The sequence below is a fragment of the Episyrphus balteatus genome, chromosome 3, assembly GCF_945859705.1.
Source record: "Episyrphus balteatus chromosome 3, idEpiBalt1.1, whole genome shotgun sequence".
In the NCBI taxonomy this organism is placed as follows: domain Eukaryota; kingdom Metazoa; phylum Arthropoda; class Insecta; order Diptera; family Syrphidae; genus Episyrphus; species Episyrphus balteatus.
In genome coordinates this window covers 100442423-100467910 of record NC_079136.1, presented here as the reverse complement: position 1 = coordinate 100467910, position 25488 = coordinate 100442423, and the positions used below count along the sequence as shown (strand labels likewise).

General features: G+C 33.1%; 1 protein-coding gene across 7 annotated transcripts in view; it reads right to left on the bottom strand.

Annotated features, from left to right (window-relative positions):
- Positions 1-25488, bottom strand: part of LOC129916180 (extracellular sulfatase SULF-1 homolog) — a 155118-nt gene that overhangs the window by 83086 nt on the left and 46544 nt on the right. For all 7 annotated transcript variants that reach the window (XM_055996006.1, XM_055996004.1, XM_055996002.1 and 4 more), the window contains one exon: positions 2260-2287. The gene's annotated coding sequence lies outside the window, so the exon portion shown is untranslated. The remainder of the gene's footprint in view (positions 1-2259; positions 2288-25488) is intronic.

The window sequence follows — 25488 nt, the reverse complement described above, 5'->3', positions numbered from 1 at the left end:
TATTAATGTCGGGACAACAGGTCTTAAAAGCCGGGACAAATCGGGACAGCAAAAAAATACATGAAATCATAAATTTATAAAAAGAAATAAGAAAGTAATAGACCGTGTCATTCCAAACTTTTCCATTCGTTTGACTTATTGCTTTCATTTTATGCAAAAGAATGGTAAAATTTCCATTTTTGGAAAACTAAACTAAACTATTTATTTATGAATAAATAAATAAATAAATAAAAAATAACAAAGTCTTCATCTATAAAAAATAAAACACTATCAAGTGATGGAGCTTTTAATAAATGTAGGTACCAAGCACCAATTTCCATTAAATTTAACGTTTCCTTTTGAAAGAAGGAGTTTTAAAAATTGTATGCGATTTGACAGTTTATTTTTTATTTTTAATGTGGACTTTAAAAATAATTGAGAACGAATAAATTGGAGCTAGAAGCTTTTCATGTTTAAAATTTTAATACACAACAGAAAGTCAAAAAAATAATGTACCAACCACTTTACTTTTCACACATTCCTAGTAAAGAAATGTCAAATGTTATTCATTTATTTTCATATAGAAGTGACTTTGATTGTCTTCCCTAAAGTTTTCGAACGAAAACGCATTGTCGGGACAAAATCGATTTCGTAAATCGGGACAGATATCGGGACAGGGTCCAAATGTCGGGACTGTCCCGCCGAAATCGGGACGTCTGGCAGGCATATTTGCAGCACTTCACGTACATTTGGATTCCTTAAAAAGACAATCGAATTTCAAGTCCAAATCCACCGTTATTCTATCGATTTTGAAGCCGAATTTGATGACTTAACTTTTGGACTCGAAAAAAACTGTTTTGCTGCGAAGTATTTACAAACTCGCAGCACAATTTGGGAGAAAACGTCACTTTTGATAGTAGTAATATGTTCATAGTAAATATCAGATTCCTGTGAAGAACATCCTCGAAAAACCGCTGCTTCTTGAGTTAAGTAAAACAAATTAATTAAAAAATAAGGTGAATTTTGTGTTAAATTAAATCAAATGAACCCATCACTATTTCCAATTATTTTCTTTTTTTTTTCTTCTTTGCTGATAAAATCCGTTCCTGTGTATTAAAGAATATATGCCCACCACATGAATGATACCACATTTCAAGGTACATAGACTATGGATGGGATAAAAGAAGTGTAAAAGGGCGAAAGGCAAGAATAAAACCCATGAAAAAGCACAAAGGAGCTGAACCTTGCATTGAATGTTCTTTTCAAAATCTCTTTAGAAGAAGAAACCTGATTTAGTGAAACCGATGTTGGTCGACGGATGCAGTTTTTGTTTTTGGAAACCTCTACTTATATTTTTTACAGTTCAGGTATTTTATTTTTGTTTTTGAATGTTTTTTGTTTTTTTTTTTTTTATACAGGTGTAGAGAGAAATAGTTGAACACTGTTAGTGCATTATACTGGTAGTAATGTGAAAAAGTTTTAATATTTTATTTTTCGTGGTAAAAGCAATAAAAGCAGGTCAGGTTAACCCAAATGTTTGAGAACGCAAATATTTTTGGTTTGTTTGGTTGTGTTTTTGTTTTCGTATGAGAAAATCAATTCGGATTTTGGGAGACTTTTCGATGAGTAGCGGAAAAGAAATTTTCACTCACAACTTAACACTGGAATAATGTCAAAGTTTGTAATGATTTTTTTAATGCTTATTAGCTCCTCAAGCGAGACGTTGAATATAAACGTAGGTATTATTTTTTACGAAAAAGCAATTTCCTAAACGTGTGAAGTAATATTTTTTGTTTTATATTTAAAAAGAAAATTATTATAATAGCCCTATTTTCCGTATATTTTGGTTAGTTGTCAAATCTGTTGACACAGTTTATCAAACAGGCTATCCCTTGAATAATTTAATTTAAATTTAAAGGTTGAATGGAAACTTATTCGCTTATTCAAATTTTAAATGGTGTAGGTCGTAAAAATATATTTCTTTTAATTTTGCAGAACATTATTTTTCTTTAGCATAAACTTTAGAGCTTTTTTCATAAAAAAAACGTGTTCAGAACTTTCTTTCTGTGTGAAGTTACTCAACAATTTTTTTTTTTTTCAATTCTTAACTTTAATTCGACAGAGCTATTTTTTTATGTATAAGGAACTCTAGAAATCTTTTGTTGCTATCAAGAGCTCTAATTTGTTTTAAATTTTTCATTAAATCACTTACTAACTTCACAGGAGTGTAATAATATATTTGATAGGTTGAGCAACATATATTTAATTTTAAATACTCACTTTGAGGAGTCTGAAAGATTGTATATTCCTGGAATTAGAAAAAAAAATTAAATATTACTTGAAAAGAGTATGAAATTATATAATTAAAGTTTCAAGAGGATTCTGACTAAACAAACAGATATTTAATTTATTTTGTCATATTCGTTTTTTAGTACCTAAAAGTTTCTCTTTTTTTTAACGTTACGTTGTTTTTCAGTCTTTGATCTTAGTATATTCCGATTTTGAAGCATACAAAATACAATAAGATTTCAACAATAAATTGAAGCTGAAAACAATTGGGCTATAAGGTTTCCAAAAACTAGTTGCTTTTCAAAAATTGTCAATTTTGTCGGTGGGAAATTTGGCATTCAGTAGCTAAATTCGTTCCAATTTTTAAACGTGTTCTTTAGACATTGACTCTGATAAAATCTACTCCGAGAGCTCAATCTAACATTTTAACCAAAAAAAAGTACTTTTCATCAAATAGTTCGGTACGGTACCAGATATAATTATTGGAAATGTTTCAAGGTCAAACAAAAACTGAAATATTCGGATATTTTTGACTTTTTTTGCAATTCTTACAATGTATTGTTCCATCTCGAGCCAAAAAATTTAAGAAGTTTATTGAGATCAAGCTATAAACAGTTTTGAAAAAAACATGTAGATATTCCAGAAATCTTTTTTTGTTAACTAAATATTAAAGTTCGTCTCCATTGAAAACAAACTTATCCATATGTGAAATTAATTGCTAATCATTAAGTGAGAGATGTTATTGCCTAAATGTCTAAAAAAAATTTGTACGGCGGGCGTGATGTCTTTGTGTCCTCATAAACTGTTAGTTTTAAGGCCTAAAGGAATAAACAAATTTTTGAAAATCTTATTACCCCCAAAAATAGATCCATTTATAAAATTTTATTGCTTTATGGTACTCGTATGTGGGGTAGGTATTCTTTTTTCAAATCTAATCAAAGTGTGAATGCATAAAAATGCATCCATAAAATTTAAATTTAAAACAAATTAGATGGTTTGTGTGAACTTACATAAAAGAAAAACACAAAAACAAACAAGCCACAAGAATTCAATTTAATGGTGCGAACGAAAGGCATTCAAATTTCATAAGGAATTTGTGGTTTAAAGTTAAAGAATTTATTGAATTTTCAACTTTTCAACTAAAGAAAACATAATTATTCACTTAATGAAATTACGGAGTGGGTATCCTAAGGGACAAATTAGTTCCTCCTGGCCACCTCTCGAAAAATCTCTCCAGGGTAAAACTGGAATAAAATAATCATTTTAATCATTTTAACTGTAACCATTCATTTCTTAAGGGTGGCCGGTGGCTATTTGCAAGAGAATTATTATGTTCAGAGGAGATCCCTCTTTCAACCATTCCAACCCCATTTAAATGGTTAAAATGATTTTGTCTGAAATATTGCTACTGGTATTGCTCTTTCTGTTTCTGCAAAAGTATAGCGTTGTGATTTGCAATTTGTGTACCCTCTTTGAAGGCATAAGCTCTTAAATTATTTACTTTACGCATTAGACTTCGAAAAAAAAATTAAAATTCAGGAGTTTTTTTTTGTAACATTAAAGCATTAAATGATTCTATACGTATCTAGTCCCGCTATTGACTTTTTGCTCAACGAGCAAACTTATAAACAAAGTTCAATGCATTATGTGATTTCAAGGTAAACGTACATATATTGGAAAGTCTTCATTACATCACTGTCGGAAACGTACTTATGTTTATAGTTTTCATAAATAGCAAGATGTGACATGGTGCTTAACAGTTAAAAATTCCCTGTTTTGATATTCAAAAGAACCCTTTGAAGATTTCTTATGGTCGAATTCGCAATTAATTTGAGCATACCTAAGGATTGCATAATGAATGTCTTAACGTTAATATTAGTGCTCCAATACAATAATGGTACATTCCATGAAAAAAAACGAAAATGTTGTCTCTACGTGACATCTATCAGGGTGTCCCGTAATAAAATTAAGAGAATTTAAAGGGTGATTCTTTGGTATAATCTAAGAATAAAAAATTTTAATATGCGTTCTGTAAGGTGGTATGTTAATACTTCGACTACAAAATTAGCTTTAATTCATTTTTGCGAAATCGCGTGACGTTAACTCTTGCAAAGCGTCCGTTCGTCTATATCGATTTATACAGGTTAACTTGATAAAAAGTACATCGATTAATTTGGAATCTTAATTTAGAAAATAAGGAAAAATATTTTACCCTTTACGCTCATAGAATAATTTTCCTTTTTTTTTTTTTGGGAAAACCATTAGCCAGCGGACTAAATTAATTCCCAAGACTATAATAGATACATAATTAAAAGTTACTCTGTCTAGTGTACTAATGAGGATGACCAACAAAACAAAATGATTCTCGGTTGGACAGATACTCAACCGTCTATAAAACGTGATTTAGCATTTAGGCCATTGTTCCAGAAGGCAAGACAAGACGTAGGTGATTTATTATGTTAACACTTCAACAATCGTATATCGTGGTCGTGTAGGTACCTATAGGTATAATACATACCCCGAGTAGCATTTCAGATTCCTTACAAAGCCGCGACACCGACCGACACGACGACGGACGTCAAACAAAACATATAAAAAGGTGATGATGATGTGTTGTGTCAGTGTCAGGTCGAGTGCATTTCTTGTTGATGAGTGAAAGACATCTCTATCTTTTTGATAGAGATGCGCAATAGAAATGATGGTCTTAAAGGTACTCGTACTTGTATCTATTCAATTTGTGGGAACACTATTTTGTGATACATTTTTTTTTTCAACGTTTACGATCGTTATTTTTCAAGGTAAACAACTGACATATTTCTGTCAACAAATTGAAAAGGTCTATTCAAGCAAAGTGATGACTGACATGAAATGTTAATGCGTGTGTGTGGGATATAAGGATAAGTCTTGCATAAAAAGGAGGATAATTTAAGACTCTAGAAGAGAAGTAACAATGATATGCAAACACCTTTATGCATATGAGCTTATAGTATGTAGATACTAGAAAGCATAGGAAACATTCACAATTTTTAACAATATTTAACGAGCATAGGTATAGTATCGAGTTAGATATACATTTGGATGAATAATTATTTTTTATGACATCTATTTCAATTTTTATTATTTATATTTGTATACGACAAACCAACAATAGAGAATATAAAAATGGCACGCAATGATTATATCAAACATCCCACGAAAAAACGGAACTGTTTTCTGTGTATCACAAGGTTACATTAATTATACTATTTTTGTTTTTATTCAGAAACTTTACCATAGCATGGCGATTGACGTTCCCCCGACCTGGTCGAAGTGAAAGGAGTTATGTACCTACATATATAAAGCTCAGGTCCAATAATGCTGCTAAAGCTAACGTCCTTAAAGTCGAAGTATTTGAAGCAAGACGCGATAACCTTCTGCATCTACTCATTCTGCCGAATTTAGTCGGAGCAAAACATGCCCAGCTCAAAGAATGGAACCACCGACCCCCTGAATTGCACCAACTACACAGGAATCAGTCTCCTCAACATCGCCTACAAGATCTTCTCTTCTGTATTATATGATCGTCTGAAACACTTCGCCAACAATCTAAAATTTTCTTATCAGGAAACTCAACCATCGACCAAATATTAACATTACTGAAAAAAACCAGGAATATCGAATGGATACCCATCTCCTATTCAACAATTTCAAGACCGCGTATGACAGTATCTACAGAGAACAGTTGTTAAAGGCCAAACCAAGTGCAGGAAGACGAAGAATGCAAACTACTCTTCATTTATCCTTGAAAAAATAGTTAATACCGAAAAACACAGAGGTGCCATCTTCCAAAAAACCCATACAGCTGCTTTCATATTTTTCAGACGATACAATAACGAACTGTACGTGTACGGGTTGTACAAAAACACATGCGACTGAGGTGGCTAGGTCGAATCCAAGCCGTCGCATTAGAGGAAAACCTCTTCTAAGGTAACGCACGGAAGTAGAAGGGGGCTCAATCAACTTGGCGTGTAAAATTCGTAGCAGCTGTTTAAGAATAGAGCTGACTGGAGAAGCCTGTTGGTTGAGGCCCGAATCAACAATGGATTGAAGCGTCCGCTGCCTTACGGCGCTGGTCACCCTAAAAAATTCAAATTAACTTAGAGAGTTTTGAAATGCGAGGATAATGTCGCACGGGGCCTTAAGAGTTTGCAAAAATGTAAATGTATTTCCACATCAAGGAGGTTACACTTTGTAAATTTAATTAATACTTTTTCAAATTAACGCCCCCATGTTGCAAATAAATTTCACAATTTTGCCCTTTTCGAAACCAAAAACAAATTTTTCAAATCAGATTCTGAAAATCAACTTTTTAATCTAAGTCTGAGCACCAGCTATTTTCGATCTTATCCCATAGTCTTTTAATTCATTAATTTCATCAAAGTAATAATAACACGGTGTTACAAAAATGAGGTTTTAAAATATACGCGGGCGGAGACCTATCACGTTTTGTACAGCTAGTCGCATTGATTACGAAACGGTATTTAAAAAGTCCCTTACAAACCCAAAATCTGGAGTTAGGGGCAAAAAACGGTTTTTTTGACCTTCACCCATTGAAAAAAATCTAGCTTCGTCAAATTTTTACCCATTTTCGATTTTTTTTAAAGTTTCTAATAGGAGATAAATATACCTTTTCTATAATGTATAAAACATGTAACTCGGTTAAACCACCTGGAATTTATAAGTTGTCAAAGTTCAAAAATTCCATTTTTTCGTCCTTTATCCAACTTCTACATCAAATTAAAGTATATATTTTCACAACAGCATGCTGTTTTAAAAATATATTCTAAAATAATATTTATTTCCAAATCATTTTTTATGAAAATCAGTTTAAAATTGGCTTAGAAAAAACAATTTTCGATTTCAACCCAGATACAGAAATTCGAACTTTTAGGTATAGAACAAATATGTTGTTTTGGCACGTAGTAGGATAACTTGGGCGCCAGGATTTGATAACAGGTTTTAGTAGAGGAGCTCAATACAAACTTTTTTTTCTTTTGGAGGGGGGTCCATCTCCCCCCGTTTAGGTGGGAGGGGCAGTTTTCTTTTAAAAAAATTATCAAAATAAAAAAAAATTATTAAAAAACAACGGCAACACTTACAGTAACAAATGATACCATTTCCAAAAGGCAAAATTGAACTTTTAATTCTAATTTTAAAATCAATATATTATAACCAATAGTTTTTGAAATAATCTATTTGAAAGTTAAAAATAGGGGAAACAAAATTTTTAAAAACTTATTTTATACTATTTTTGTCCAGACTGTGAATTTTAATAATAAAATTACTCACACAGAAAACTGCCTCAATTGATTCCTTATCGAACAGTGAACTATATGTTTCTATGTCTTCTAATTTTTGAGAAAAACCTAAACGGGGGGAGATAGACCCCCCTCCCAAAGAAAAAAAAGTTTGTATTGAGCTACTCTACAAAAACCCGTTATCAAATCCTGGCGCCCAAGTTATCCTACTACGTGCCAAAACAACATTTTTGTTCTATACCTAAAAGTTCGAATTTCTGTATCTGGGTTGAAATCGAAAAAATTTTTTTTCTGAGCCAATTTTAAACTGATTTTCATAAAAAATACCTCTTTTGATTTGGAAATAAATAATATTTTAGAATACATTTTTAAAACAGCATGCTGTTGTGAAAATATATACTTTAATTTGATGTAGAAGTTGGATAAATGACGAAAAAAATGGAATTTTTGAACTTTGACAACTTATAAATTCTAGGTGGTTTAACCGAGTTACATGTTATATACATTGTTGAAAAGGTATATTTATCTCCTATTAGAAACTTAAAAAAAATCGAAAATGGGTAAACATTTGACGAAGCTAGATTTTTTTCAATAGGTGACGGTCAAAAAAACCGTTGCCCCTAACTCCAGATTTTGGGGGTGTTAGGGACTTTTTAAATACCGTTTCGTAATCAGTGCGACTAGCTCTACAAAGCGTGATAGGTCTCCGCCCGCGTATTTTTTGAGTGTTACACCGTGTAATTGATTGAAACAATACTTAAATTTCTTTCCGAAAAAACCTTTCCACTTCCACTTTATGGGTTATTTTCGCACTCATAAATCACATGACATTTCTTGTATTTTTATCAAATTCTAATAATTAATAACTACGATACCTTTTTTTTATTAAGTAATTTAATAAATATTTTTGAAGCTCTCAATACGTGAACTCATTAAATAGATACGGTTGCTCTAAGAAAAATGTAACCTTACAAAAAACATACAAACAAAAAAAAAACTTTGATAAATTTCATTACAAAGCCAAATAGAATGCACTTAACATGTCCTTTTGATATGTAGATTACAGTCATGTATTCTCATACCAAGAGGTACCTATGTATATTTGAACACAGCTCTACCTTAACATATACATATATAGTTAGAATTCTTCCTTCCTTTCCTTACGCAGCTGTAATAATATTACATAACTTCCCTGAAATGCAAATTCTCTGTTTTAACTTCGAAAAAGGTCCTAAGAAAAAGTAAATTGTTCTCTATAATATGACAAACATAAAGCTCATCTTGATAAAGCACTCGTAGAAGACAAACGTGACCCATTCTCGAGATAAATTTAATTTCAGCAAAAACAAAAAACAAAAAAAATAATTTTCTGTCACATTCAGTCTGCTTTATTATTTTAGTTATTTCTCAGTTTAAAGGGCATATAATTTAAAATTAAAATAAAGACAATCATTAAACTGAAATTATTCAAAACAGTCGCGTATATATAAAAGCAGAAATGTAAAATTCGCACAATCCTTTTCTGTTTTCATTTAACAGACGTAAGATTTCAAAATAATTGACGTTGCGAAAGAAAGCAACAAAACTGGGCAAATTAAAGTCTGCACTTGTGTCAGTTTTGCTTTTAAAATTCTTTTAAAATTAAAATTAAAATTTTGTGTTGCAATTCGCACAAATCAGGATTGAAAAAGTAGCTGCAACGAATGATGTAATGATATCAAGCTGCAATCTGCTGTCCCAAGTCCTTTCCATCTGTGATGATGTTTGCTCACTTTAATTTCCAAACAAGAAGAAATACAAAAAAAAAAACTACGAAGAAAGTGGGAAAATAAATTCCAGATTCCCAACGGATGGAAGAGGAAAGCGGTGTGATGCGGCTATTAAAAAGTCTGGTATTATTTTGCAAGTGAAAGTCGTAGAAAATGGAAACACACAGACACAAGCGAAAGGGATTACAACGTTTTCCTTTCATTCTCCGAAAGGATGCATGTTTTCCATTCTCTCAAGAAAAATACAAAAAAAAACCGAAAAACATAAGATGGAAATCTTTTGAATTTATATATGTGGGTTGTATGTATTCATACAGAGTTGTGACTGTGAGTTGCTGCATCTTCGAGAAGAATAAGGTAGGAACGTAAACAAAATAAACATCTTTCATGAAAATTAGATTGTTCAACAAACATTAACCATCCAGCAGAGCTTGCGATTCTGGTACTAAGATAATGTATTCCACTTATTGAGCTTTGGCGTTTTTTAATTTATTTGATTTATAATTATTTAAATAAAATAGAATAGAATTTCTTGTAACAAAGAAGCATGTCTTATTAACTGAATTTGAAAGGAAATCGTAGTTTGATTTTGGAAAAAAGTTAAAAATGCTAAGTTCTTCACAATCTTCGTATCACCAGAGCAGTGCTGAAAATCCGTTCAATTTTCTTTTTTCTGAATAATGATATACAAATACATACATATGTCCTATGGGCCAAAATCATCGGGGTGGAAAATTTGAGCTAGGGAGGTTTTTATAAATCAAAAAAATATTGAATTGAAGTTTTTTTCTCATTTGTGTCGATTAAAAAATAGGCATACCCAAGAACCACCATTTAAATTTTCATTCCCTTATTTTGGCACACCCTGTATATGAGGCGCTCAGCGCCAAAACGGCCTAACCCCAAATATTTCGTTTTGAGAAAAACGAGTTTAAAAAAAATCATATTTTTTTTAGGGTTTCTTTTTTGTTGGCTTGTAAAAGTTATAAAAAAATATAATTTAATTCTTAGTTTGTAATTTTTTTTAGTTAGGAGTGTTGGCTACACTTTTGGGCTAAGGTCTGATATTTTTTTTATTCCGAAACTACATTTGTTAAAAATGATATAGGCAATTTTGTCGCCGAAGCCAAAATGGCGTCCTATAGAGTGACAAAAGTTTTTCTATTATAAATTGTTTTATTGCGGTTCGATCTGTGTACTCAGTTTGATTTTTTTGAAAATGTGGGTTAGGCCGTTTTAGTTCTGAGCGCCTCATATATAGTTTTGAAAACAAAAAATAAATTTTATCCCCTAGTGAAGTACGTCACAATGAAAATGAAATAGTAAGACACACTTCAATAAATAAGAAAATCAAACTAGTTTCTTCAGTCGTTTCCTGTGTGAATATATGTAAATCAAATACATACTCGGTAAAGTACGCTGTTATCTATGCTATCCTTCCATGGCTTGAGCTCTCTAGGGAACGGCAAGTTACAAGCAGTCGACTCGATGGCAATATCAATTTTGTGATTTTAGAATAATCTGATTTTTTGAAGGAATGGGAAGTTTGTCCTTAACGTGTCTTTAAAGCTTTTCAATGTTAAGACTTCCAGTTGGTTTTTTACTTAGGTCTCTCTGTTGCTAAAAAAGGACTATATGACTTAGATTGGTGATGAGATGAATTGCGTCGTGGTCTTCTGTTGATTTAATATCCGTTAGTTATGGCACTGATTTTTGTTCTTATTCCGGAATTGGGCACCATTTCGACGTCAATTGTTTTTTTTTTTAACATAATCCAAAACTTTCATGTCGCTCATCCAAATATTTTTCAATGTATCCTTTGAATTAATTAAAAATACTTTATTGTGCAGAATAGGTACCTACTTGTTTATAAGCATGGAACTACAAGCCAGAAAATCTATATCTTCGAAATATCATTTACGAGTAAAACCCATTTAAATCCAACAATCCAACGACACTCGACATATAATCCAATTCAAACGAAGTATTTTATTTTTTTCATTTTTGCAATAAATCTCTTAAATGTCAATCAATTTAAACGTGACTTTGTATTCAATTTACTTGGCACTTTCAAAAACTGAATAAATGCTGTCTTGTCTATCAGCTGCTACTTACTTACCATTTTTCTATTGTTTTATGCATTTAGATACAACTGGGCTGTCTATCATCTTCAATATCCCTCCAAACCCCACCCAGAAAACGTCAAGTTTTCTTCTGTATTTTCTGATCAGAAATCAACAATCAACGAACGAAGGCTATACGAGTATATCTATCCTACGATAGAAACACCTTCCTTCAATGGGAAAAGAAGTACCATGCAGATGGTTCATTTTTATATGAACATGGCGGAGGAGCCCTCTTTTTCTATATTCAGTTTTATGAAAATAGTGCTCTAGAGGAGCATGTAAACGTAAACAATAAAAGCTGCGGAAGAGATTTCAAAGTGCATTTAACAATACAGCGCACATGGATGTAAGCAATGTCAGACGTAATAGGTTGTTCAAATGTGTAGCTGAATGATTGTCTGATGTTAAGGAGTGTGCATTGAAGTGAGATGCATTTCGTTTTTTTTCCTTCGACTTTATTGATTCGGAGAATATCGTGCAGCAGTGGCATCCGTGAAAGTACACAAATCATGTACGGACGTGTGTTTTTATCACTTCATTACGTACGTGATCGTAAAAACGTGTTCGAAATATTTTATTACATAATATTTTATCAACAAAGTGACACATAAATTATGAAATGGAAATGAACGAGATATAAGGAAACATTACTTGATACTATCACACTGATCCTCAAAGTCATGTAATTTCATGTTTGTTACTTTAAAATGATGCAAAGGTGTAGCGCCATCAATTCGACAGCTTGAAATTTGGTTTTGGTTGCGTAGAACAAAAAAAAAAAAAATTGTTATTAGGGGCAAAAACTGTTTGATGTACTGCAAAAACAAAAGCTCAAAGCTTCAGCGGATTACCACTGAAATTTAGCATTAAATGGAGCTAATGGCCAAGTGTGTGTACAACTGTAGGTATTTTAAAAATGCATTGCTCTGTTCTTGCAAACTATAAAGGAATATCTTTACTGAATAGATCAATAAAAAAAAGTTTCAGAAAGGTGGTCATTTATAAAAATGAGAAAGCAAGTCAGAGACAGAGCGAATCCCTAGGGCCACACCAGCAGACAGCCATGAAGGAACTTCAAATTTTTGAGAGGAAAATCCTGAGGATCTGCACCGGACTTTACTTTGATCGACAGCGACAAAAATACTACAGCAACGAGCGACTTTACGAGGAAGCAAACATCATGACGTTGGAAAAGTATATGCTGCAAACTGCAAAGAAACTTGTCGGAAGCATCGCCAACCACCCCAATCAGCTGATGAGAAGCATGAGAACCCAACAACTGGACAACCGGGACGGAACACCCCGAGGATAACCTAGTCAGCAGACTTGTAAAACTAAGCCTATTCATGTACTATATTTATATATATTTTATCTTTTATCCATTGTATAAGGTTAGGCCCCATATGTGCCAACAAATTTCATATCAACCAATGTATCTTATTAGAAATAAGTTAAGCTTAAGTCAATTGTATATAGTATGTTCAATAAAACAAAATTGAATTGAAATTGGGCCACACCAGCATTTGTCTTATAGATTTCTGACTTTAATCCATCCGATACTAATTGTATTGAACGGTTCGATTCCAAAAGAACGCGCTTTCGAAAGAAGAGCTTGATGCAAAACTCCATCAAATGCCTGTGAAATATCAAGTACAACAACCTTATTTTTCTCAAAAAAAAAAGGGTGAAGATTAGTTCTACTGCTCTGCGAGATATCAGATCAGCAGTGCAGTGAACCTATTGCTTTAAAAGTTGTACTGCCGGTCATTAAGAAGCTTTCGTTTCTCATAACATTTCTTAAGTTGATAAAATTAATCAGCGTTTAAATGACCTTGGAAAGAAGGACGTAAGTGTGCGAAAATTCGCCTGTTTCAGGGACAGACTGGACAAATGCTGTTTTCCATGCACTCGGGAAGGGATCAAGAGAATAGAACAAATGAAAAAGCTTACCCTTTGCCAGAATTGCAAATTTGTGTATGTCAAGATCTATGAGAACTCTTGTTGCTGCACGAGTGGAAAAGAAAATTCGTTTTATGGGGCAGTGTAGAGTTGACAGAGAAATGCCTCGCAAGAAGATAAGTTTTCTCACGAAGCTAACGAAAACAGTGTCATTGCATACGAGAGTTAACGAAGTAGATAGTATTTCATTTTTTTTTTTAAATTGTATATCTTTTGGAACATTGCAGTATTTTTTGCCTTAATTCCTGATCGTGCAAACATTTGGGGCTCCGAATGTGAGTCTTCCTTGTCTTGTTTGATCTTTTGCTGGTTTTCCTAAGTGGATTTGACTCTGTAGCATCGGAAGCCAACGTCCTTAACCAAGATAACCTTTACACCTCGAATCAAACCAAACATTCTCTTTAGGTTTGATATTTTTAACCCTATTTGGGATAAAGTTGCCCTTGAAAGTTTTCTTGAATAACTCAGCGTTTCTCAAGACAAAAGTATAAATGCATTTAAGCGAAATGGCTTACAAAATTTGACATCGCAAAATGTTGAAATCTTGAAAATTTATTTGAGTGGATATTGAATAGGAATCTTAAAGTATCTAAAACCTAAATATAACTTTAGAAATCTGACTTTTATAGGTCTCTATGTCTCTATTACGAATATCTTTTAACTACAGACATTAAATGTATTCGGTTTTCTAAAATCTGACTTTTAAAATTCCTCAATAAATTTTAATTTATAAAATATAGTAGGTACCCCTACTATATAATAAAGTATGTATACCTACATATAAAAACATTTCAACGTTTTTATTTACTTTTTAATTCAATTATAATTCACTTTCTATTCAGTATCCACATTTTGACGATATTATTTGCTTTGAGTTGAGTGTAATTTAATTTTCCCTTTTAATTTAACTGGCATTAAATCAATTGTGTAATCTCCAAAACATTCAGCTGTCAAAAGGCTTTATACTGCTTTCAAAATAGAAAACAGAAAACCCTCCCCCATTATTTGAGCACTTAACTTTAAACATTAAACAACTTGTCAATCTGAATTAATTTGATTGATAAATCTTCAGCGTGAATAGACACTTGATGCCACATTAAAAGAAAATTTCCCTTCTGCTGAATTATAAAATAATCTCAAAATGATAACATCTAGCACAAATTAAAAAAAATATATACCAATACCAACACATAAATATAGCCTGCCTCCAAACATCAGCTGGCAAACCCATAATTTTGCTCATAAAAAAAAAAACTTTTAAAAAAGTCTTTCTTTGTGAATTATTATATAGCATTTCTATTGGGTAGTAAAATTTTAAGAAAGACATACCTAATTGTGAACGTAATAAATAAATTTTATTGTGTCACAAGTTCATCATAAAAAATACCATTTAGCCTTGAAAAGTTCAAAGATTTTTTACAACCAGAGGATATAATCGATTTGAACCACAAATACACATGAATAAAAATATAAATAATGACATCGAGACAAAATAATATCAAAAGTTTTCAAGTTTTAATGATAAAACCAAAATGTATGTTAATATTTAATAATGATGTGAATTTCGAATGATTGTTCATCATTTAAACTTCCTGATAGAAACGAAACCTAAACCAAATAACATTCTGTTAAATTATTTGATATATCATCTATTATACTCAAAAGTATAAAGTTGTGTCAAAACAAGCTGTCCCAGAGTTATTCTATGAAATGTTAAGTGCAAGCAAAATTAAATTTATTATGGTGGTGGGATATGGGAAAAGTTTTGCAAAGTTATTGTTTGTGGTAGAAATTTTGTGTTTTCGAATTGTGACTTTTTCTAAAAATCTTATCATAATTTATTTTGTTGTTTTCTTTTGGATCGAAATATTTTAAATTAATGTACTGGAAGTATTTTAAGTCGGTTTCGAGCAAAATCCTGAATGAGTTTCCGACCCGTTCTCCTAAAAAGTTCTTCGTTAGACTAGGACTATTGGGCCAGAAAATCGATAAGACGTTTCGCGAACATTTATTTACAAAAGCTTGCAGCTTTCTTGTGACAGATGTGTAATGGGTCCGTATAGCAGCACATGACTAAGTTCCGAGGATGATCATCTTTGTTTTTCCCGTATTGATTTTCAACACCACGATTTCTACTTCTCTCTTCACCCTTGATATCATTTGATGGATATTCATGCAGTGCCGGATCAGCCTCAAGGCAAACTAGGCAGCTGCCTAGGGGCCCCACTTCAGCTAGGGGCCCCTCGCCCCGACTACGAACAAACAAAATTTCTTGGAGTTGTACCTTCAATAAAAAACAGCATTACATTTGTATTTGTAAAAATAAGAAAAAAGAAGAATAAAAAACGTTTGCAAATCATTAAACATTAGCCCCCGTTCAATTGGAGGTGGTAGTTTACTCATGAGTTGATCTAGTACTATAATTACCACATGATCTTCTACTTCTACCACTGATCTTCTATTTTTTTTTTTTTTTTTTTATAATGAGCGCGCACTAAAGGGGTTTTGGGTACCCTTAATATACATGTGTTTATAATGAATTATGACTCCCATCCCATCCTGAAGGGCCCAACCCAGCGATGCCAGATTGAGGGATTTTTTCCTGTTTTTTTTTCGGTATTTTTGATTAGGGAAAAATGGAAAATCAACCCAGAACAGTCAGCTCAAAATATATCACGTTTAAATACCAAGACAAATACTGGTCTATTCGAATATTATTCCAACGACATCGAACCAGAGTTTAGTAACGAGATGGTGCCATTAAAGCTCTTCATGTTGCAATCAGATAATATGTCAGAAAAATCTGAGATTGTGCATGCAGAGAAGTTAGAAGTTAATATAGGCACCGTTACAAATTTATTCATAATGAATTACCCCAAATAAAAACATAACTTCGAAAACAGCCAAAATGACGTTTTTTGGCATTTTCTAACGGTAATATTTCAAAAACGGATGCCAATAAAAAAATTTTGACTTCAGATTCGAGTTCAACACATCCAACACTACTAGGAAAGTATATTTTGGTTCTTGTGGCAAAAACCTTGTTGACCAGTGTTATCAATTAAAAAAAAAACTAAACCATTCACACGCGTTTTGAACGCGTTTCAAACGCGTTTTGGACGCGTTTCGGACGCGTTTCAGATGTGTTTTGCAAGCGTTTCGGACGCGTTTCAGACGCGTTTTGGACGCGTTTCAGACGCGTTTTGGACGCGTTTCAGACGCGTTTTGGACGCGTTTTGGACGCGTTTCGGACGCGTTTCAGGCGCGTTTCAGAAGCGTTTTAGACTAGTGATGGATAGTTCCGGAGCCAAATAGTTCCTGGAACTAGTTCCTCACTCGGAACTAGTTCCACTAGTTCCCCAAAATTAATTTAAACAGTTCCATCGTTCAGACACAGCCACACACAAAAGTAAGAAAGAAGAAGAGGAACAAGAAACAAAACGAATGCGAATATATCTCTGTCTCTGTTTGAAATACACAATACACACACGCATGTCATAGAATTCTCATCCAAAGCCAACACACATGGATGCGAACGAGTTGAGCGCCAAAAATTCACAAACCAAAACCACAACTACTTTCTTATGAATCATGCTCACGGACATGGAACTACATTAATAGTTCCAGTCCCAGGATCAGGAAAAAATATTCAAATTCATACTATTTCTTATTTTGATGCATTTTATTGAAAAAAAACTTAAATTCTAGATAGTTCCGCGGAACTAGTTCCAGGAACTAGTAGGTAGATTAAGTTTGTGTCAACCGACATACGTTTTTCTGGCCGCTTTAAAAGGTAGATTAAGTTTGTTTCAACTGACATAAGTTTTTCTGGCCGCTTTTTTTTTTTTTTTTTTTTTTTTTTATAATAAGCGCGCACTAAAGGGATTAATGTACCCTTAATATGGTGAACACAGTACGAGCATTAGGAAAATAGGGAGGGGTTTGAAAGGAGATACCGATGTACATTAGTTTTGAAGTTCTGAGTTTTGAAATGGGATGGGAAAACAGAGGCGGGTAACGCGTTCCACATTCGTGTAGTGCGGCTGAAGAAGGAATCTCTGTATTTGACGGTACGTCCGAAGTTGGACTCAAGGGTAAACTGATGAGCATTCCTTGAAGCGCGAGTATTACGGTTGAATTGTTTCAGGGGAGGAATGCAACTAGCTATTTCATCGGAGCACTGCTTATAAAAATAACGATAGAACAACGTGAGACATGAGACGTTACGACGGTGCTCGAGAGACGTAATTGTATCAGTTATTGATCTATCACCTATCATTTTTATAGCTCTATTTTGTATTCTATCCAAGAAACTCAACGAGGTTATTGGAGCACCTGCCCAGATGTGGGAGTTATATTCAAGCTTTGGACGAATGTACGCCTTATAAATAATTGCTAGATCAGACGCGGAGAAAAATTTCTTGCATCTTCGGAGGAAACCTAAACATTTCGCAGCGGATTTAGCGGTGTCAAATATGTGTTCATTCCACAGGAGGTGGTTTGTAATGCACATACCGAGGATGGAAAGCTTTTCGGTTTCTTCGATGCAAGTACCACTCATGGATAGTGGCATGGGAGACATGTTCCTCTTTAATGATAGTAAGCAGCATTGAGTTTTGGAAGCATTAAATTCTACGCGATTTCTTATTCCCCATTGGACAATGCTATTAAGATCAGAATTTAATGAGTTTATCATATTTAGCCGTTCAAGATCCACTTCCGAAGAACTTGGGCGAGAATCAGGAAACGAATATGAAAAACTGAGGGTACTATCATCTGCAAAACAGTTGAGTGGATTAGAAGTTTCAGACAGGAGATCATTTATAAAAATGAGAAAGAGAGTCGGAGACAGAACGGAGCCCTGTGGCACACCAGCATTTATTTTGTGGGTTTCAGACTTGAATCCATCCAATACGACTTGTATTGAACGGTTCGAAAGGTAATTTCTAATCCAACGAAGAAGAGATTCATCGACGCCAAAAGCACGCATTTTCGAAAGAAGAGCTTGATGCCAAACTCTATCAAATGCCTTTGAAATATCAAGTGCAACAATCTTACTTTCTCCAAAACGATGTAAAGATTTGTTCCACTGCTCGGTGAGATAAACTATCAGATCACCAGTGGACCTGTTGCTACGAAAGCCGTACTGCCGGTCATTAAGAAGCTTCCGTTCCTCAAGATATTTCTTAAGTTGAAAGTTAATCAACGTTTCCATGACCTTGGAAAGAAGGGACGTAAGTGCGATTGGTCGGTAGTTTGAGGGTGAGGAAGATTCGCCTTTTTTGGGGATAGGCTGGACAAATGCTGTTCTCCATCCACTCGGAAAGAGACCTGTAGAGTAGGACAGATGGAAAAGCTTACGCAGTGGTTTTGCCAGCGTGGAAGAACACCTCTTCAGAACGATGGGGGGGATACTATCCGGGCCAGCGGATTTGTGTATGTCAAGATCTTTAAGAACTCTTGCTACTGTACGAGTGCGAAAGAAGATTTGTCCCATGAATCCGTTTACGCGCTCAAGTACTGGCGGAGTCATGACACTATCAGGCAGTGTTGAGTTGGCAGCGAACTGCCTCGCAAGTAGGTTAGCTTTGTCAACAGAGCTAACAAATGGAGTGTCATTGAAAACGAGCGTTGGAACCGACGACGAGGTAGTGTTGCGAATATTTTTTACAAATGACCAAAAATTTTTACTACCTTTGGGACATTGTAGTATTTTTTGCCTTAATTCTTGATCATGCAAAAATTTGGTTCGTCGAATATGGGCGTTGCTGGCCTTTCTAGCTTGTTTGAACTTTTTTCGGTTTTCCTCAGTGGGATTGGCTTTATAACATCGAAAGCTTGCCTCTTTAACCCTGATAACCTCTTTACAGCTCGAATCAAACCATGCATTCTCTTTCGGTTTGATTGTTTTAACCCTATTCGGGATAAAATTTCTCATTCCGGAGAGAATTAAATTTGTTATCATATCAGCACTGGAATCAACGTCACTATCGAGGAAGCATAGCGACCAGTTAAAGTTTTTGAAGAATTCGTTGAGTCCCTCCCAGTTGGCTTTCTCGTATTGCCAGACGGTTCTTCTTGGTGTTTTTTCTTTAACTGGGTTTGTTTGACACGAGAAATTCGCTGATATGACACAATGGTCTGATGTGCCTAGAGGCGATAATACACTAACAGTGTATTTATCAGGGTCAGAGGTAAGGAACAAGTCTAGAGTGTTTTCAGCTCGACCATTAACGTCCGATATTCGAGTCGGCTCGTTGACAAGCTGAGTTAGGTGGTTTAACTCAGCAAAGATCTCGGCATACCTTCCTTCGGGTGTTGTCTGGCCAGAAAAGCGAAGCCACGAAGAATTGTGTACATTGAAATCGCCCGTAATAACGATTTCAGTGCGAGGATAAAGGGTAACAATCCTTTGAATGGAGTCGGACAGAGCATCAAGTTCGTTAGAAGTTGAATTACTGTCCAGATTGGGGCTCCGATAAATAAAACAGGTATGAATGATGCGCTTATTAACCGTGAATTTAAACCACATGAAATTAAAATATGTGTTTGTACATGGACCGTATTGTGGTTGAAGTTGGTATGCGACATCGTTTCTAATATAAACGGCGAGACCATGGTGGGAAAAGAATAATGGCACCAAGCTATACCCAAATAGATTAAATTCAGAACAGTCTGTATTTTCACCTATTTGCGTTTCACTCAGTGCCAAAACAGCTGGCCTGTTTTGTACAGTGTAAATATACACGTCACAGAAATTGGATCTTAGCCCACGAACGTTGGCATAGTCGACCCTGAATTCATAAACCATTTCAAAACTCAAAACTATCTAAAACCTATTCGGACAATTATCTATAATGATTTCATTTACTAAATCCCAATTAAAACTTCACAAAAACAAATTGTCACTAGTGTTATGCCTAAGTGACAATTTGAGCTGATCCGCCCCTGTTGGCTATTCAGTAAAAAAAATCAACAATATATCCGAGTCAGATTTACAACAACTCTGGTACTGCAAGAAGAGTTTCCACTCACAATACCACAGCTATTATAAAAAAACTAATTGTGAAAGAAGAAAGGGGAGGGAAAAAGAAAGGATTACTCACTGTGCTCATTGCCATTTAACACATCGCGACACAATTTTTTTTTCTCATCATGATCACTGGTGGATGATTTGTTTTTGCTGCTTGTTGATGAGCAGTTATTGCAGTGGTGGATGTTGTTGTTGTTATTATTTTTTTTTGTGTGTGATGATGGAGAGTGATGTGGTGGCTTAATATTGTTTGTTGTTGTTTATTGCAGTGGTTTATTTTTTTTTTGTATTGTTTGCATGGAGGTGGTATGATCGCGCTGTACACATACACTTGTACATATGGCACTTGCACTTTAATTTAATTATTTATTTATTTATTTTTTTGCACGGCGCGATTTTTGTAGGGTTTTAGTAATTTAATTTAGATGGATGGATGGGTTTTAATTTAATATTTATTTATTTTTGTTTTGTGTTTGATTGAACAGGTAGGACAACAACATTAATAGAGACACAACGAGAAAAACTTAATTTAACGAGACTTAACTTTCACAACGTGTGTTGCCGATGAGAGGCAGATCGGCACTGATTTAAACGGCCATCAGGAAAAAATATTCAATATCATACTATTTCTTTTTTTGATGCATTTTCCTGAAAAAAAACTAAAATTCTAGTTAGTTCCAGGAACTTGTTCCGACCGAAAAAAGAACCGTTCCATGTTCGTTCCGGCTTTGGAACTGTTTTGCGGATCTCTGTTTTGTGTAATTTGCCTTGTCTATAATAATAATAAAATCAAAATTGAAACTTTTTCGTATGATTTCTCTTTCCAGTTTTATAATGAAACCGTAATGCCGACTTATAACGAGTCGATTTTCGCCGTGCGGCGAAGCTTTTTGGCGTCAGTCGAGTCGTGTGAACGTAAGCCGCACGCGACTAAAGTGACAATCCCCATACTAGAGTCCTAGTCGACTTAAGCCGTGAGACATATCATGTGGTTAAAATCGACTCGTGAAAAGTCGGGATAGGTATACCTATACCGAAAAGTCGGGATAGGTATACTATACCTACTTATACCTTTTGAATCTAATATATTTTCTAATAACTTATCGTTAATAAAAATTATCTGTGAACCATCAAGTTGCTTAAATTTTTTTGTTGAGATATCACTACAATATTTATTATAGTTATTTCAAAACTTTTAGTTTACATTTATAAAATGACATGATAGGACACCAGATTATACCTATATTATATTACCTGCACAAATTTCTAACCTAACTTAAAAATAGCTTATGATATTGAAAAAGCATAGGAAAAGGGCCCAAGAATTATTTTGCCTAGAGGCCCATGACATGGTTAATCCGGCACTGTATTCATGATCCTATCAGAGATTTAAATATCATACTTTCTCGAATTACTCCGTTTCATCTCAAGACTATGCGCGTTCATAATTTATCACAACAAAAAAAAGAAACAAACTTGAGGTAGTTAGCATTATATTTATGGTGGTGAATGATACAAGTCCCATGTTGACACTTCGTTTATTTCGAAAATCTAGGAGACTCCTTTCAAAACGTTGACTGATCGTGAAATAAACAATTTACTTGGAAAATGGTTTGCTTTAATTTCCGGTCCGTCTACAGTCTACACTCAGCTTTTTGGCAGTTATTTGTTATAAATGGACATTAAATCACCCAGTTTTCAAAATAGCATTCTAACATTATCCTCTAATTTCTGAAGATTTGTCTCTCTAGTTTTCGTCGAATAAATGGCTTAAATAGATATAGTCCCTATGACTATGTTATGATTCATTTCTATGCTCTAGTCTTGATATGATAGTTTCAGATTTTTTCATGATCTCATGATGGCAATAACTCACTTCAAAAATAACCCCTATCACTAAAACGGCAAAATACACAGTTTTTTTGGTCACTACTCACTACATCATCTATCCCAAAGTTTAACCTTATTTAAGATTTAGAAGAATTTAAATCATAAGGTTGTATGAGGCTTTTTGAGTTTTTGAAGTGAAAACTTCTTTAGTATCGTAGTGATTTGAAACAAGATGAAACGAAAATGCGACACGACTTCAACTTGTTATAACTTTTTTATTTTAATAGATAGATGAATGAAATTTGTACTGTAGATAGGTAATTAAATAAATTATAATTGTACAAAATTTCAATTAATTTCATATTCAAAATTCGGAGATAACGGTAAAAAGATGTTCTTTTCCAACACACGTTATAACTTTTGATCTAGTGTACATACAAATGTACATATATATATTTTGATTTAACTTTAATACGCATGCTGATAACATAACCTTTTATTTGATATATCACACATAACGGTAAGTGCTCTACAAGTTACACAATCTTAAATTGAAAAAATCGAAACATACCTTAAAACACCTGTGGAGATCTGTTGGCGATGACCAGCTACCAGTGTAGGAAGTACCGTAATCTCAGTCTGGAAATTCGACATGGTTGAATTTAAAAAATTCTAACTTCTCTTGTAGACATCTTTGAAATAAGATTTATGCATCATTATACAAGGTGAAACAATAAGCTTTCACATGGTATAAAATTTTGTATAGGTTGTCAAACAAAAAAATTGAATTAATAGCATGAGAACATAAAAATAAATGTTTTTTTTTTGATTTTTTGATGAAATTTCATCGAGTTTAAAAAATTCTAGCTCTTTTTGTAGATGTCTCATAGACTTGATCTATATATATATTTTGAGCTAAGACAATAAGCTTCCAGATGGTATAAAATTTTTTATAGGTTGTTAGGGAAAAAATGCATTTAATAGCGTGATGGAAATTGATCGAGTTCAAAAAATTCTAGCTCTTTTTGTAGATGTCTCATAGACCTGATCGATATATCAGATGGTGTAGGTTGTTATAGGTTGTTAGGGAAGAAAATGGATTTAATAGCGTGAGAAGATAAAAATACGTGTTTTTTCGCTTATCTTGATGGAAATTGATCGAGTTCAAAAAATTCTAGCTCTTTTTGTAGATGTCTCATAGACCTGATCGATATATGTATATATTTTGAGCTTAAACAATAAGCTTTCAGATGATATAAAATTTATATAGGTTGTCATATAAAAAACATGGATTTGAAGGTGATAGAATAAAAATAAGTAGATTTTGTCTATTTTTTTTTTTTTTTTTGCAAGAAAAATGATTTTTTAAGGTTTCACTTCTACCACGTGTGAATTGCACACATGATTTTTTTTATATTTAAAATCGTAAATGACTTTGAAAAATATAATATATCATGATGCGGTCACGATTCGCTTATGGACTTTCGGATAATTTACTTTAGAGCAAAATAAAGATAATTGGTTTAATAACCTCCACTTCCACTACAATAGATGTGTAGGTTTAAAAAAATGGTAATTATAAAACATTCAAAAATAATTGATAAAATATATCAACAACACATGCTTGATATTAACAAGAAGCAAATAAATTTTCCAGTTAATTGATTACATAAGTAAATAAATGCATTGAAATCAATTTCGGTATTTCAATAACCTCGAGAAATTATACTTAACCCCTTGTGCAGCAATACGTGCATCAATAGTTATTTAATAATAAATAACAATAAAGAACCTTCGGCAATTGTATTGTAAATAGAAACGTCATTTCATGGTAATATTTCTATTTTTAGAAATTTTCTCACGTCTGATATCGTGGGATGACGTTTCTAAGATGCAGTACTTAACAGTAAAAGCTAACACATTATAAATTATCTGTTAAAAAAGATATTGCAAAACGCGATTCACATCATTTACTTCATTATAATTTAATTTGATTTAAGATTTTTAACGTATTCTAAGAATATTTTCAAGCACAATTAGCTAAATGCATTTTCTAAATATGTAAATAAAATTGTTGCTTTCATAACAGTTGTCGATTAATCAGAATACGTCTCTAAATAATCCCCAGTATATCCCGGTTAAGGCTAAATAACATCTTATCACAAGAGGTATTTAATCTTGAAAATTGGTTGACTTAATATGTGAAACCACTCCAATCTATAGCAAATTTATATGAAATATATATACAAGATATTAATGTTAATGTACAAGGAATAATTTAATTTAAATAATTTTGAGCTTGAATATGTATACCAGTTAATGCCAAATTAAACAATTAAAAACAAAAAAAAAAAGGACACAAACAAGCAAACAATATTTCACAAGGATAAAAGGATTTGTATTTCCGCGCAATTGAGGCACGGATTATGTTCTTTTTATTTTTGCCCAAGGATCTAAGTTGTTAATCCTGGTAAATGGGTAATAAACAAATTTTATGTCTGTGATTTACATTACGTGTGGTCTTTAAAATGTGCTGAATTATTTAACTGTGTAGTAGAATACAAAACAAAAAATACAGTACAATATAAAAGCGAGAGTAGGTACAACATTATGTTACTTATTCCGCGTGTTTAAGAGATTATCGCTATTAATTGAATCCTTAATTTTTTGTTTCTACTTCGTTTAACATACAAATAATGAATATTTAATTGGTTCGATGGTTGAGAGATAAAATAAAAAAAATTTGTGGATTTTATTATAAAACAATATATTTCGAATCTGTTTAATGGAAGCTATAATATTATTTATATACTTTTTTTCTTTGTATGTTTTTTAGCCACCAATGATTGTATATATTAAAAAGTAATCCAAATAATTGTGTCGCTGCAATTAACCGGAGGACCCAATTACAGAAATTCCGTTTATGAGCACAATAAATCAATAAGTAAATTCCATTGAAGCTCTCTTAAAAATGTAGATTGTGTTGAAAATCGAAAATTGTTTTTGATTCTCGATTTTATTAAAAACTAAACTAAATTTTTGTATTTGGTTTCCTTTGTTTGATAAATCGACTGCACATTGTTAGTTTAAAAATTTGGACAGTATTTTTTTTTTTTTATTTCTGTTTCAAAAATTTGAGTTTGGGAATAATGTCTGCCTCTATCTCTATCTACAGCAAAAAACACTGAAGTGATTTAGTTCAAACT